The 15,050-nt window shown below is 41.6% G+C and overlaps 1 long non-coding RNA gene across 2 annotated transcripts in view; it reads right to left on the reverse strand.

The window, feature by feature from the left end:
- Positions 1-14,818, reverse strand: part of LOC129621472 (uncharacterized) — a 90,626-nt gene extending 75,808 nt beyond the window's left edge. Inside the window, exon 1 of one of the 2 annotated variants that reach the window (XR_008699381.1) lies at positions 14,347-14,818. This is a non-coding gene — a long non-coding RNA (uncharacterized LOC129621472). Of the gene's footprint in view, positions 1-494; positions 672-14,346 lie in introns of those variants that run through there. The other variant, XR_008699382.1, reaches the window with a different exon arrangement.
- Between the last annotated feature and the right edge of the window lie 232 nt (positions 14,819-15,050).

A 15,050-nucleotide genomic window follows, 5' to 3' on the forward strand; every position in this document is an offset into this window, starting at 1 on the left:
GTCCATCTGCAATTCAGGAGACCCTGGTTCGATTCCTGGGTCAGGAAGTTCCCCTGGAGAAGGGATAGGCTACCCACTCCAGAATTCTTGGGCTTCCCTGATGGCTCAGATGGTAAAGAATCTGCCTGCAATGTGGGAGACCTGGGTTGGATCCCTAGGTTGGGAAGATCCCCTGGAGGAAGGTATGGCAGCCCACTCCAATATTCTTGCCTGGAGAATCCCTATGGACAGAGGAGCCTGGCAGGATACAGTTCACGGGGTCGCAAAGAATCGGACACGACTGAGCAACCAAGCACAGCATGGCATGGGTCATGTGTTCTGCTCTCCACACCCTCCTCTTGGCTCTCAGAGCTCCAAGGATGAAAAGCTTTCAATTCTGTTTACTCATCTGTCTCCTTTTTGGGCCTAGAACATCTTGAGTGTCCCTGATTCTATGTCAGTCTTGAGCAGCACATTGTGAACAGTTAATAGAATAAAGGAATCTTATTACTTACAACTAAAACCTCACAAAAGATCACAGACTGGGTGGCTTAAATAAGAGAAATGTATTTTCTAACAATTCTGGAGGCTGGAAAGTCTAAGATCAAGGTTTTTTCCAGATTCATTTCTAATGAGGCCTCTCTTCCTGGGTTGCAGATGGTCCTTCTTCACGTGGCCCTTCCAAGGTATGTGAGTGCAGAGAGCGAGCTCTCTGGGCTCTCTTTTATAAGGCAATAAACCTATCAGGTCAAGCCTCCACCATCCTTATGACCTCTTTTAAACTTAACTACTTCCTTGGAGGCCCAGTCTCCAAATACAGTCACACTGGGGGTTGGGGCCTCAACATATTAATTTGGTAGGCACACAAACATTCAGTCTGGGGCAGAAATTCCCTGGCACCAAGTGGTTAGGACTACGCACTTTCGCTGCTAAGGGACAGGGATCAATCCCTGGTCATGGAACTAAGATACCACAAACCACTTGGTGTAGCCAAAACAAAATTTATTTTAATTAAAAAATTTAAAAATAAAAGAAATCATTTATTCCATCACAGTCACCTAATTCCAATCCACAGGAATTTACTAAGGAAAGAAAGTACAGGACATGGAGTCCAGAGGGCAAGAGGGTCAGGAATTGCAGAGGCCCTCAGCCAGGCATGCCCGAGCCTCTCTTCTTTCCCATGGCCTGCATTTCCTCAAGCCTTGCTGATGCTCCTTGCCCCTCATTACCCACTGAGCTGAGCAACAGGCTCTCCCAGGACCATGGCCTTGAGCTTTCCTACAAGCGAATACAAATACAACACCAACTGGGCCACCTCCAGCATCCACATAGCCATGGAGGCATCATTATCCTCACTTTTCCTAACAAGAAAATGCAGGCCCAAGCAGGTGGAGTAATGTGTCTAGTGAGTAGCAGGGCCCAGATTCAAACTCCAGCCTGGTTGGCAACAAGGCCTTTGCCCCACCCCCTGAGCATCACTGCTTTCCTGCCGTCCACCTCTCCACTAATTATCCTGTCCCCAACCAAGAACTTTCAGAGCCAACACCTGAACCACAAACTGATGTTTACCAGGAGTCAATCCTCATATTCCCCAGACATCTCACACCCCATCTAATTGTCACTTTCCCTCAGAGCCAGTCTTAGCATGCTACAAATGGCAAATGATCCAGGGTGAGTGGCTTCTAGGGTCCCAGCGAGGCCACCTCACTCAGAAGTGCTTTCTTAAACACTCTGCTTTCTGATGATTGAATTTTTTTTTAACTTCCTAAGTCATGAAATTAAAAGATGCTTACTACTTGGAAGAAAAGTTATGACCAACCTAGACAGCATATTAAAAAACAGAGACATTACTTTGTCAACAAAGTTCTGTCTAGTTAAACCTATGGTTTTTCCAGTAGTCATTTATGGATGTGAGAGTTGGACTATAAAGAATGAACTGATGCTTTTGAACTGTGGTGTTAGAAAAGACTCTTGAGAGTCCCTTGGACTGCAAGGAGATCCAACCAGTCCATCCTAAAGGAGATCAGTCCTGGGTGTTCATTGGAAGGACTGATATTGAAGCCGAAACTCCAATACTTTGGCCACCTGATGCGAAGAGCTCATTTGAAAAGACCCTGACGCTGGGAAAGATTGAGGGCAGGAGGATAAGGGGATGACAGAGGATGAGATGGTTGGATGGCATCACCAACTCAATAGACATGGGTTTGGGTGAACTCTGGGAGTTGGTGATGCACAGGGAGGCCTGGCGTGCTGTAGTTCATAGGGTCGCAAAGGGTCGGGACACGACTGAGCGACTGAACTGAACTGAACTGAAGCCTGGTTAATGATCAGAATCATTCAGGAAGCTTTTTATTTTTTATATAATGAAAAAGCTCATTGGTCTCTAAGAAATAAATGTTTATTGTAAAATGTTAAACAATATATAAAGATATAAGAAAATAAAACTCACCTGAAATTCTACCCTGAGATAACCATCACTAACATATCAATGACCTTATTTATATATATAATATATAGGTTTTATGAGGTCTTGTCACACATGCTATTTTTATTGCTACCTCTTTAAATGTGGCTTGGGGAGGGGAGGTTACCTTCTTACTCTGCCTCTGTCCCTTGTTACCCACAATCTGGCCCAGGTTACCAAAGTTAACAACTTTTTTTATGCTCATCAATTATATGCACACACAGACAGGCATTGACTAATGATGGAAATGAAAACAATGACAGGTTTAAAAGGAAGATCTGGATTATCCTTTGACTTATCCATTTTTTTAAAGAGCAATCATATACATTTTGCTGACTCTCAATGTCCTTGTTTAACCCTCATGGGAATACTTTAGTCATCTTTTTTAAAAGTTCAAAATATTCCATAATATTGATAGTGACAGTGCATTGAACTATTCCCCTATTGATGGAAAATTTTACATTCTATTTTTATCACTATGCAACAAATATTCTAGGACATATCTATCTATAAACACTACTTCTATTCTATGAAAGAGATTCTCTGCAATGGAATCACTAAGTTGAAGTGATGCACGTCTTCAATTTTAACTGCTAATGCCAGATTTCTTTCCAAAATGTTGTAGCAATCTACCCCTCTACCAACAGAGTACAAGTGTACTCAATCCTGCTTCCCACAGTAGTAGGTGTTAGCATTCTCTAGTTTCTGTCAGTCTGATGGGTGGAGAGTGATAACCTATTGTTACTCTTTCTTTTTTTATGTTTTTCTGTCTATCAGAGAGCTTGAGCATGTTTTTCATGTTCATTAGTCATTTGGGTTTGTGTTACTGTGAATAGTCTGTCCTTATCCTCTGCCCATTTTTAATTGGATTGATTGCTTTTTATAAATTTTTGTTTTATATTGGATTATAGTTGATTAACAATGTTGTGTTAGTTGCAGGTATATAGTAAAGTGATTAAATTATTCATATATATGCATCTATCCTTTTCAATTTCTTCTCCCATTTAGGTTATTTCATATATTGAGTAGAGTTCTCTGTGCTATACAGTCAGTCCTTGTTGGTTATCTAGTTGCCTTTTTATTATCAACTTGTAACATATTAATTCTTTGGAATAGAAACAGGCTAACAGTTCACCTAACCTGTATCTTCACCCTCCTGGGAACAGCCAGACTACATGCCCCAGCCTCCCTGGTGCTTGGACATATCGATAGACCAAGTTTCAGCTGCTGAAGCATGCTGTAAGTGTGTTTCACTCTCAGATCCAGGTCATAAAATGCCCACCTGTGAGTGTCCCTCCTAATGGTCTTCCCCAACAACCTTGGAAGCCACATGTTAATGACTGAAATGCACAAAATGGAAAGAGCCTGGGTTCCCAAATGCATGGCTGGAAGACAGCTGCATCCAAACATCGTGCACTTCATATGACTGAGAAATTGATTTCTATTATGTTAAGCCATAGGAGTAATGAGTTGGTACCTATAGCAGTTAGTGGTGCCCCAACTTATACCTAACACCTGCCATATGTGTTACAACTATGTTCCGCAAACTATCACTGTGTATCAACTTTAAACTAAGATCATGGCATCCGGTCCCATCACTACATGGCAAATAGATGGCAAAACAATGGAAACAGTGACAGACTTTATTTTCTTGAGCTCCAAAATCATTGCAGATGGTTGACTGCCTCCATGAAATGATAAGATACTTGCTCCTTGGAAGAAATGCTATTACAAATCTAGGCAGCATAATAAAAAGCAGAGATGTTACTTTGCTGACAAAAGTCCATATAGCCAAACCTATGGTTTTTCCAGTAGTAATGTATGGCTGTGAGAGTTGGACTATAAAAAAAGCTGAGAGCCAAAGAATTGATGCTTTTGAACTGTGGTGTTGGAGAAGACTCCCGAGGGTCCCTCGGATTGCAAGGAGGTCCAACCAGTCCATCTTAAAGGAAATCAGTCCTGAATATTCACTGGAAGGACTGATGCTGAAGCTGAAACTCCAATACTTTGGCCACTTGATGCAAAGAACTGACTCAATGGAAAAGGCCCTGATGCTGGACAAGATTGAAGGAAGGAGGAGAAGGGAACGACATAGAATGAGATGGTTGGATGGCATCACCGACTCAATGGACATGAGTTTGAGCAAGCTCTGGGAGTTGGTGATGGACAGGGAAGCCTGGCGTGCTGCAATCCATGTGGTCACAAAGAGTCAGACATGACTGAGCAACTGAACTGAACTGATCAACTTTGTAGTAAAATTTAAATTTTAAAATGCCTATATTTTCTTGTACTCCTTTATTTTATATTTCTATATTTTCTATCTATAAATGATCTCTTGGAAGCTTTTCAGAAATACAGATTCTAAAATCCATCCTGAAAAATTCTTCTATAAGCAGACTGTAGTGGAGGCAGGAAATCTAGATATTTTTAACACTCCCTTGGTTATTCTATTACTTTCCCAGGATTGGCAGTATTGCTCAAGCCATTAATGTGGCACCCCCTATCAAAATGGAAGGAACTTGGGGTAATGACTGCCTTATTATTAATTGATGCCTCTAAGAATGATATACCTGTTTTCTAAAAGCAGATTCCTGAAGGGCTAGGGAGAGAGCTCAACCTGAAGCTATGTGTATGCCCATCACTCTAGAAAGCTACAAGGGGTTCAAATCCTGACTCCTCTATTTGTGTGTCCTTGGGCAAGTGACTTACCTTTTCTGGGCCTCCGTTCTCCTCCTCTGTAAGGCTGGGGTGATTATAATTTCTATTGTGTGATATGAATATTGACTTAACTTTCAGGGTCAAACCAGAGATAAAGATACACATAAAAATATTTAATTCTAAACCTGGCACTGGAGCCTATTATACAGAGTGAAGTAAGCCAGAAAGAAAAACACCAATACAGTATACTAACGCATATATATGGAATTTAGAAAGATGGTAACAATAACCCTGTATACGAGACAACAAAAGAGACACTGATGTATAGAACAGTCTTTTGGACTCTGTGGGAGAGGGAGAGGGTGGGATGATTTGAGAGAATGGCATTGAAACATGAAACATGTATAATATCATATGAAATGAGTCGCCAGTCCAGGTTCGATGCACGATACTGGATGCTTGGGGCTGGTGCACTGGGACGACCCAGAGGGATGGTACGGGGAGGGAGGAAGGGGAGGGTTCAGGATGGGGAACACATGTATACCTGTGGCAGATTCATGTTGATATATGGCAAAACCAATACAATATTGTAAAGGTAAAAAATAAAATAAAATAAACCTGGCACATATTCAAACAGCTCTTGCAGCTCTATGTCAAAATAAATAAATAAATAGGCAGATCTAAATAGACATTTCTCCAAAGGAGACATATAGATGGCAAAAAAAAAAAAAACCATGAAAAGATGCTAAACATCACTAATTATCAGAGAAATGCAAAGCAAAACTACAACAAGGTATCACCTCACCCTGGTCAGAAGGACCCTTATCAAAAAAATCTACAGACAACAAATACTGGAGAGGATATGGAGAAAAGGGAACACTTCTACTCTGTTGGTGAGATGGTCAGCAAAACCACAGGGGCCAGAGTGGGTCTGGAAGTCAGGTATCAGAGTTCGAACGTGTGGGGGGCAGGTGTAGTGCAGCTAATGCTCTCCCACGCTCACTAAAACCCCCACAAAAACCTCTTCAGACCATTTACGATGCTGCCTTCCCAGCTAGTTTAAGACTCAAATCTGATCTCATGGATCCCACTAGAAGCCCTTAGCGGCTCCTCTTCCCTTAGGGTTACATGCAAAGACTTTAGCACAAAACCCAAGTCCCTCAAGACTCAAGGCCACAAGACACCCTCCATTCTAGCTACCCCAAAGACAGCATGTCAGTCCCTAGCTGCCACAGGCTGCTCAAGTCTTCATGCTTCTGCTCACATTGCTCCTTGTCTGCCTGAAGAATCCCACTCAGCATCGGAATCAATTTTAACTCTTCTCTGTGGGCCCCTCTGCCCTCTCTCCCCCACAGCCCACACTTTCTATCTCCACTTACATTTTCTTCATATCTTTATTTTAGCATTTTCACACTCCATTGTCACTATTTGTTCCTTGCCATCTTCCTCTGTCTCCACAGCCTTATCACTATGGACCCACACAGCCAACTGCCTACTCACCCACTCCACTGGGAAGGAGCACAGGCATTGATCTGGACTGAACTACATTCCCCTAAAAGAGGGAAGTCCTAACCCCAGGTTCCTGTGAGGATGACCTTGTTTAAAAATAGGGGTCTTTGGACATGTAATTAGTTAAGATAGGATTGTACTGATTAGAATGGGCAAACTTCAATATGATTGATGTCCTTAAAAAAGAGAAGACACAGTGATGAAGCTCCAAAACAAGGAATGCCAAGGTTACCAGCAACCACCAGAAGCTAGGAGGAGGCAAAGAAGGACTCTCCCCTAGAGATTTCACAGGGAGTGTGGCCCTGTGGACACCTTGTTTTCACATTTCTGGGCTCCAGAACTTTGAAAAAAGACATTTCTGTTATTTTAAGCCACCCAGCTTGTGGTTCTTTGTTACAACAGCCTGAGCAAATTCATATAAAAACTTTATATATATCAAGGTGAAGGGTAGCAGAATATGCCACTCCAAATATGCCACTTGAGCATAAGGATTTGTGAGCTGAATGCAATTGAAAAGGATCAAATAAAAGTTTTCTGTCCTCCCTCTTTTTGCCTAAGTGAAAAGTGAAAGTGAAGTCCCTCAGTCACATCTGACTCTACACGTGTACACGTGTAGTCCATGGACTACAGCCTACCAAGCTCCTCCCTCCATGGGAGATTCTCCAGGCAAGAATACTGGAGTGGGTTGCCATTTCCTTCTCAAGGGGATCTTCCCGACCCAGGGATCGAACCTGGGTCTCCCACATTGCAGGCAGATACTTTAACCTCTGAGCAACCAGGGAGTGGGACATAAATCTGTAAAGATGTTCCCCCTCCACTCTCTAACAGGAAGGATAGAAATTAATCACCAGAGACATCTTTAGATTCTTATCAGCCCACCAGTGAAAAAAGTGAAAGTGTTAGTCATTCAGTCACGTCTGACTCTTTGCGAGCCCAAGGACTGTAGCCCACCAGGCTCCTCTGTCCATGGAATTTCCCAGGCAAGAATACTGGAGTGGGTGGCCGTTTCCTCCTTCAGGGGATCTTCTTGACCCAGGAATTGCACCTGGGCCTCTTGCATTGTAGGCAGATTCTTTACCGAGTGAGCCACTAGGGAAGCCCATTCCAGAACAGTCTACAAAACAAAGTTGACTAACTAGCCCTTATTTTCTGTAAGTCTCCCATATACTTGCCTTCTTACGAAGGAAGATGAGGCAAAAAATAACTCCTCCTCTGCCTTTAAAAACATTCTCTAACCTCTGCCTTCTAAACATTCTCTAACATAGGACACAAAAATTAATTCAAAATGGATCAAACACTAAATGTAAGGCTGGACACTATAAAACCCTTGGAGAAAATATAGGCAAAAATATTCTTTGACATAAACTGCAGCAATATCTTTTTTTTCGACCTCTTAGAGTAATGAAAATAAAAACAAAAATAAACAAACTGGACATAATTAAAGTTCAAAGCTATTGCAAAGAAAGGGAAACCATCAACAAAATTAAAAGACCACCTACAGAATGGAAGAAAGTATTTTCAAATGATGCAACAAGGAATTAATTTCCAAAATATACAAACAGTTCATGCATCTCTACATTAAAAAAAAATCCAATTGAAAAATGGGCGGAAGATCTAAAAGGAATTTCTCTGAAGAAGACATACAGATGGCCAAGTTCAATTCAGATCAGTTCAGTCACTCAGTCATGTCCAGGTCCTTGTGACCACATGGACTGCAGCACGCCAGGCCTCCCTGTCTATCACCAACTGCCAGAGTCTACCCAAACTCATGTCCATTGAGTCAGTGATGCCATCCAACCATCTCATACTATGTCGTCCCCTCTCCTTCTGCCTTCAATCTTTCCCAGCATCAGAGTCTTTTCCAGTGAGTCAGTTCTTTGCATCAGGTGGCCAAAGTTTTGGAGTTTCAGCTTCAACATCAGTCCTTCCAATGAACACCCAGGACTGATCTCCTTTAGGATGGACTGGTTGGATCTCCTTGCAGTCCAAGGGACTTTTAAGAGTCTTCTCCAACACCACAGTTCAAAATCATCAATTCTTTGGCATTCAGCTTTCTTTATAGTCCAACTGTCACATCCATACATGACTACTTGAAAAACCATAGGTTTAATTAGAACTTTGTTGGCAAAGTAATGTCTCTGCTTTTTAATATGCTGTCTAGGTTGGTCATAACTTTTCTTCCAAGGAGTAAGCATCCTTTAATTTCATGGCTGCAGCCAACACCTGCAGTGATTTTGGAGCCCAAGATAATAAAGTCTGACACTGTTTCCACTATTTCCCCATCTATTTATCATGAAGTGATGGGACCAGATGCCATGATCTTCGTTTTCTGAATGTTGACCTTTAAGCCAACTTTTTCACTCTCCTCTTTCACTTTCATCAAGAGGCTCTTTAGTTCTTCTTCACTTTCTTCCATAAGGGTAGTGTTATCTGCATATCTGAGGTTATTGATATTTCTCCCAGCAATTTCATTCCAGCTTGTGCTTCATCCAACCTAGCAGTTCTCATGATGTACTCCGCATAGAAGTTAAATAAACAGGGTGACAATATACAGCCTTGACGTACTCCTTTTCCTATTTGGAACCAGTCTGTTGTTCTATCTCCAGTTCTAACTGTTGCTTCCTGACCTGCATACAGATTTCTCAAGAGGCAGGTCAGGTGGTCTGGTATTCCCATCTCTTTCAGAATTTTCCATAGTTTATTGTGATCCGCACAATCAAAGGTTTGGCATAGTCAATAAAGCAGAAATTGATGTTTTTCTGGAATGCTCTTGCATTTTTGATGATCCAGCAGATGTTGGCAATTTGATCTCTGGTTCTTCTGCCTTTTCTAAAACCAGCTTGAACACCTGGAAGTTCACAGTTCACATACTATTGAAACCTGGCTTGGACAATTTTTTTACTTTTGTGTGAGATGAGTACAATTGTGCGGTTGTTTGAGCATTTTTTGGCATTGCCTTCCTTTGGGATTGGAATGAAAACTGACCTTTTCCAGTCCTGTGGCCACTGCTGAGCTTTCCAAATTTGCTGGCATATTGAATGCAGCACTTTCACAGCATCATCTTTTAGGATTTGAAATAGCTCAACTGGAATTCCATCACCTCCACTAGCTTTGTTCATAGTGATGCTTCCTAAGACCCACTTGACTTTATATTCCAGGATGTCTGGCTCTAGGTGAGAGATCATACCATTGTAATTATCTGGGCCATGAAGATCTTTTTTGTATAGTTCTTCTGTGTATTTTTGCCACCTCTTCTTAATATCTTCTGCTTCTGTTAGGTCCATACCATTTCTGTCCTTTATCGAGCCCATCTTTGTATGAAATGTTCCCTTGGTATCTCTAATTTTCTTGAAGAGATCTCTAGTCCTTCCCATTCTGTTGTTTTCTTCTATTTCTTTTCACTGATTGCTGAGGAAGGCTTTCTTATCTCTCTTTGCTTTTCTTTGGAACTCTTCATTCAAATGGGTATATCTTTCCTTTTCTCCTTTGCTTTTCACTTCTCTTTTCACAGCTATTTGTAAGGCCTCCTCAGACAGCCATTTTACTTTTTTGCATTTCTTTTTCTTGGGGATGGTCTTGCTCCCTGTTTCCTGTACAATGTCACGAACCTCTGACCATAGTTCCTCAGGCATTCTGTCTATCAGATCTAATCCCTTGAATCTATTTGTCACTTCCACTGTATAATTGTAATGGATCTGATTTAGGTCATACCTGAATGGTCTAGTGGTTTTCCCTACTTTCTTCAATTTCAGTCTGAATTTGGCAATGAGTTCATGATCTGAGCCACAGTCAGTTCCTGGTCTTGTTTTTGCTGACTGTATAGAGCTTCTCCATTTTGGATGCAAAGAATATAATCAATCTGATTTTGGTATTGACATTCTGGTGATGTCCATGTGAAGATCTTCTCTTGTGTTGTTGAAAGAGAGTGTTTGTCATGACCAGTGCATTCTCTTGGCAAAACTCTATTAGCCTTTGCCCTGCTTCATTCTGTACTCCAAGGCCAAATTTGCCTGTTACTCCAGGTGTTTCTTGACTTCCTACTTTTGCATTCCAGTCCCCTATAATGAAAAGGACATCTTTTTTGGGTGTTAGTTCTAGAGGTCTTGTAGATCTTCATAGAACCATTCAACTTCAGCTTCTTCAGCATTACTGGTCAGAGTACAGACTTGGATTACAGTGGTATTGAATGGTTTGCCTTGGAAACGGTCAGAGATCATTCTGTTGTTTTTGAGATTGCATCCAAGTACTGCATTTCGGACTCTTGTTGACTATGATGGCTACTTCGTTTCTTCTAAGAGATTCCTGCCCACAGTAGTAGATACAATGGTCATCTGATTTAAATTCACCCATTCCGGTCCATTTTAGTTTGCTGATTCCTAAAATGTCAATGTTCACTCTTGCCATCTCCTGTTTTACAACTTCCAATTTGCCTTGATTCATGGACCTAACATTCCAGGTTCCTATGCAATATTGCTCTTTACAGCATCGGGCTTTGCTTCTCTCACCAGTCACATCCACAACTGGGTGTTCTTTTGCTTTGGCTCCATCTCTTCATTCTTTCTGGAGTTATTTCTCCACTGATCTCTAGTAGCATATTGCTCACCTACCGACCTGGGGAGTTCATCTTTCAGTGTCCTATCTTTTTGCCTTTTCATACTGTTCATGGGGTTCTCAAGGCAAGAATACTGAAGTATCTTGGCACAGATGGCCAAAAAGCACATGAAAAGGGGGTCAACATCACTAATTATCAGAGAAATGCAAATCAAAAGTACAGTGAGGTATCATTAGCAGCTCATACCACTCAGAATGGCCATCATCAGAAAGCCTACAAACAGTAAATTCTGCAGATGTGGAGGAAAGGGAATCCTTTTACACTGTTGATGGAAATGTACATTGGTACAACCACTAGGGAAAACAGTATGGAGGTTTCTTTAAAAACTTAAAATAGAGCTACCAGATGACCCTGCTATCTCACTCCTAGGCATACATCTGGGGGGGGGGGACGTATTTTTTAAAAGATACATGCACCCCAGTGTTCACTGCAGCACTATTTACAGTAGCCAAAGACAGAGGCAATCTAAATGTCCATCAACAGAAGAATGGATAAAGAAGATATGGTACATATATACATAGACTATTACTCAGACATAAAAAAGAGCAAAATAGTGCCATTTGTAGCAACATGGATGGACCTAGAGATTATCATACTGAATGAAGTAAGACAAAGATATCGTTCATATGTGGAATCTAATTGTTTAAAATTATATAAATGAACTTACACAAAACAGAAATAGACACACAGATTTCAAAAACAAACTTATGGTTATCAAAGAGTAAATGTTTGGAGAAGAGGTAAATTAGGAGTCTGGGATTAACATACATACACTAATATATATAAAATAGATAACGAAGAAGGACTACTGTATAGCACAGGGAACTACTCAATTTTTTGCAACAACCTATCTGGGAAAAGAATCTGAAAAAGAATGGATATATTTATATGTATAACTGTATCACTTTGCTGTCCACCCGAAACACAACACCGTAAACCAACTAAACTCCAATAAAGGCTTTAAAAAGAGGAGAGAGATACTTTCTAGAAGTTGCATAGGATTCTTCCATTTATAGCTCATTGGCCAGAATGTAGTCATGTGTGTGTGTGTGTGTGTGTGTGTGTGCGCGCGTGTGCGTGTGTTTTAGTCGCTAAGTCATGTCCCACTCTGGGACTCCATGGACTGTAGCCTGCCAGGTTTCTCTGTCCATGGGATTTTCCAGTCAAGAATACTGGAATGGGTTGCCATTTCCTTCTCCAGGGGCTCTTCCCAACATAGGGATCGCACCCAGGTTTCCTGCATTGCAGGCAGATTCTTTACCAACTGAGCTACAAGGGAAGCTGTAGTCATATGGTCATACAAAACTACAAGGAACACAAGGAAGTGTACCTTTCACCCAGACGAAATTGTGGCTAACAGAAGAACAGTAGATGAGGAGTGACCTCATCTTATAAAATTATTCCAATAAATAAATGAAAACAAAATAATAGAATATTACTATCTTGCAACCTCCAATGAATTAATGGATCCAAGCATTGAGCATCAATAATTGCTAATATAAGAGAAAAAGAGTGAAAACCAGACATTACATGCCTCCTGATGAAAGAACACTTAATACTAACAATCCAGTTAAAACGTTACGAGTTTGATCAAACCTCTGGTAATTAGCAAAACCAAACCTGTAAGAAACTCTATAGGTCAGATAGATCAGGTTTTCCAAAAGATAAACTGTAAGAAAGAGAAAGGAATAGATAGGAATGAGAGGTTTAGGAGATCTCAGAGACAGGTCAGTGTTTTCTAAAGAGCAAAGTCAAACTTTGTTGTCTAGAGATGCACAAAGCAGGTAACCAAACTGTGAAGATATGCAAGGAAATGATTACCATAGAAGTCATGACTGTAGTTACTTTGGGAGGGATGGTGGAGTTTGTCATTGAGACAGAGTACATGGAAGGACTTCTGGGGCAGATGGCAGAATTCTGTGCCTTCACCTGAGTGGTGGTTTGAAGGATGTTAACCTTATAAAAATCCACTGACCTAGTGTTTTTTTGTGTATGTCTTTTTTTCTATTTGTGTTTTACCTTACAATGAAAGAGTTAAAATGAGCAAAAGGAATGTTTTTCATTCAAAAGCATTACAGCCTTCAATTAAAGAGAATGCCAGAAGAAAATTTAACAGGGTGGCAAGATACCCACTATAATCAAAGAAATAACTGAATAAATTTTTCCTAATCTGCAGGTGCTCTCAACAAGGCAATGGAAAGGTTGTATACACTGCTATACAAGAGTATTCCTTACAGAAAACAGTTTCTAGAAGACCTTTTGACTAAGAAGTCTGAGCCCTTAATTCATTGCCAAGGAGTTGCTCAGGGAAACCTCAACCGGAGCCAGGAAAGGCCCTGTTTCCTAATAAAGAGGAGGTGGCCGCCTGGCACAGCCACTCACCCTGTGAGTCAGGGAACATGAGCTCCCACTTTAGCTCAGTCATTGCCTCCCTACGTGACCTTAGGTGAGTCACCTAAACTCAGTTTCTCTGTTAGCCAAATGGAGAGTGAGTGTTGAATGAGGTCATCTAGAGGCCCTTCCAGCTCTACCTTCATACAATCCTGATTATAATGTAAGATCTCTCAGAGGGTGGTCTGTCAGCCACCTGTGTTAGAATCACCGGTTATTAAAAATGCCCCATCTAGATCTAATTAGTCAGACTCTGGGGACGGGGCATTGGAATTTGTTTTTTTCCAAATACCCCAGGTGTTTCTTATGCATGCAAGTTTGAGGCCCACTGTTCTAAGATATCATTTAGGCAGAAAGAGGATGGAAAGGACTTCACATCTCTTAAACTCCTCCTATATGCCAAAACGCTAGGGCATTTTGACTCTTTGTATAAAAGAAGGTAGTATTTCCCATCCTACAGATGAGGAAAAGGAGGCTCCGAGACTCAGTCACAGAGCTAGTAAGTGAGGTAGTACGTGAGGTGGTAAGTGATCTAGTCACAGAGCTAGTAAGCTCTGTTGGAACTAGAGGGCTTCGCAAAAAATTAGAAAGGGAGGGAGGAAACTAAATTCAAACTGAGAAAGTGTCCTGGTATTGGAAAGATCCTAGTTGAGTCATCATGTTATATATTTGTTACCAGCAAAGCCCATTAACAAGTCCCAGGAAATAAAACCTGGAAAAGATAAAGTCTAACCTTTTTTGGTCCTTTGTGTTTAGTCTGGTTTGTCTTGCTCCTAGGGTACCGAGGATGGAGGTACAGCACCGGGAACTTCAGACAAGAGTTCCTAGTGCGGCGTGGCTATGCCGACACCTCAGCTTTGCAGCCTGTGCAGGGACACTGCGGACAACTCTGCAGTTCAAGATGGCAGCAGTGGTGTGGCGTGTGCAGAGATGCTGCACCTGGCACCTCAGCTTGGTGGGCCGTGCGCAGAAGATTGCGGTGGAGGGCTGTGTGCAGAGATGCTGGCCCTGCCACTTCAAGCTGGAGCACCTGTGAGCAGCACATATACACCCAACCAGGAAGAACTCTGCCCCCTCCCCGCTGACAAGAACTCTGTAAAACAGCCCTGCTTTTGGCCTGTTGCCAAGGACTTTTCAGGAGAGCTAGTGCTCTAGAGCAAGAGCTCACGCCCTTCATTGTTTGAAGAATAAAGCTTTCCTATGCTTCTGAGTCGAACTCCATCTCATTCTATTGGCATGAGTGACACCTGGGGCAGGAGGACCCTTGCTGGGGACTGATTTGAAGGGGTAATACTTTCAACACAGGCACATACCTTACAAAACTATCTTTTGCTTAATATTGTAAGGAGGAGATGTGTGGGCAGTAACGGGAGGGATGATGTGGGAGGGCAGAGTAAGGTCTCTCCTTTGACTAACGAGGAAGGTAGCAGAAGATAC

Source organism: Bubalus kerabau, chromosome 10, assembly GCF_029407905.1.
Source record: "Bubalus kerabau isolate K-KA32 ecotype Philippines breed swamp buffalo chromosome 10, PCC_UOA_SB_1v2, whole genome shotgun sequence".
Taxonomy (NCBI): Eukaryota; Metazoa; Chordata; class Mammalia; order Artiodactyla; family Bovidae; genus Bubalus; species Bubalus kerabau.